A 2125-nucleotide genomic window follows, 5' to 3' on the forward strand; every position below is an offset into this window, starting at 1 on the left:
CACTGGGGCCTATCATGGGGAGGGGGGAGGAGGGAGGGATTGCATTGGGGAGTTATACATGATATAAATGATGAATTGATGGGTGCTGACGAGTTGATGGGTGCAGCACACCAACATGGCATAAGTATACATATGTAACAAACCTGCACGTTATGCACATGTACCCTAGAACTTAAAGTATAATAAAAAAAAAAAAAAGAAAATATGGCACATATATACCATGGAATACCACACAGCCATAAAAATGAATGAAATCATGTCCTTTGCAGCAACATGGATGCCACTGGAGGCCATTACTAAGTGAATTAATGTGAAAACAGAAAGCAAAATACCCCATGTTCTCACTTATAAGTGGGAGCTATACACTGGATATTCATGAACATAAACATGCCAACAATAGACACTAGTGACTACTAGAGGAGGGAGGTAGCAGCTTTTTTGTTTTACAAATAGGACTCTAACATCCTCAAAATATGATAAGTTTTTCTATTTCATCCATTAACTCTTCTGAAAACCTTGTTTCTCTTTTAGTTTTAGTAAATTTGTTGGAGGAATGCAGGGGCTGAAAAACTAACTGTTGGATACTATGCTCACTACCTAGGTGACAGGATCATTTGTACACAAACCTTGGCATCACATAATATACCCAGCTAAAAACACATGCACATGAACTCTCCTGAAACAAAAGTAAAAGTTTAAAAAATGAATTAATGGAAAGTATACTCAGTATCAGTCAAAAACAAAAGGAAAAAAGAAATGGTTATATTTTATAAACTACATGTTTTAATAAAAATCCTTTCCAGAGGGGAAAATAAAAAAGAATTGTGGTAATATTTAGGACAACTCTCAATATACTTTATTTCTTATAAGGATTACTATCATACCTTGAATATATGAGGATTTTATTTGCAATACTGGTTGATTTAGATCATAGAATGCTTTGATGGTTTTCTATGTTTCAGGTGAGAGAGGTTTAGATAAATTTACAGGGAATTTTTTGGTACTTTCCTTATAAATCCTTTTATAGCAACATTGCTTGTTTGCTTGAAACTGGCACCAGAGATCACAAGGATCTAGACATTTGAAACCAGTTCCTCATTTTAAAAAATGCTAGAAGGGTTTCATGCATTTGTTATGACCTCTGTATTGCTAGTTTCATGTAAATAGCCTCATTTAATCTAATATCAAGATTGGGGGTTAAAGTATCTGTTAGGGGAAAATTGAGTGGATTTCAATATAAAAGACATGAGTTTGTTGCAAAGAGAAAAGTTTCTGATTCTAAAGCCAAAAGGTGAGAGAGTGGTGATGTTTTCAAAATCTCTACCAGGTGAGAAGAAAAATAAAGATGTATAAATAGACACTTGAAACTTTAGGAAAATAAATCTTATGTGACTTTTTAAAAAAGGCCAAAGGAGGAATAAAAGACCATGACCACTAAAGCAGAAAATACCCATGTATTAATGACAAGACTACAATAATGAGCTATTGATGATCAACCTTAGCATACATGCCTAGATTGTAAGCCCTAGACCATATTTATGTTCATTTATGCATAGAAGAAATGTGCAGTGTAAAAACATAATATGACCTTTAATTGGTGTAATGGTTAATAGTCCAGAAAGACTTCGTCAGCAATAGAAAGGGTAAGCCTTTTTTTCCATCTTTGAAAGGTTGAATAATTTTGTCTTATTTGGTAAGTTATGTAACATGAGGATTTTAAAATATAACTGTTTGAAAACAATATAAATAAATAAAACAATACAAACTAATTCTTTAATAAGAGAATTAGACTTTCTGCTAGGAAATAAGGAGACAAATGAATAAGACTAGATCATTTAATTCTGAAATTTGTGGCATTCACTTTTTTATGATTTTTATATTCAGTCTTTTACTAGATTGTATTATTTACATCCTCTGCTAAGCTACAAAATCGTCTGGTCAGAGTCCATACTGTTGTAGCTATTACTGTTTTTACCATTCTACCTTATGTGGAATCTTGTATAGACTATTTTGTAAGTATTTATAAATGAATAAATGTATGTATAAATGGATGAATGAATAACTAAAATTTTTAACATAATAGTTATGTGTAATATATACTGAAGACTATATTTATCTGATACAA

The sequence above is a fragment of the Rhinopithecus bieti genome, unplaced genomic scaffold, assembly GCF_001698545.2.
Source record: "Rhinopithecus bieti isolate Rb0 unplaced genomic scaffold, ASM169854v2 scaffold_18956, whole genome shotgun sequence".
NCBI lineage: Eukaryota > Metazoa > Chordata > Mammalia > Primates > Cercopithecidae > Rhinopithecus > Rhinopithecus bieti.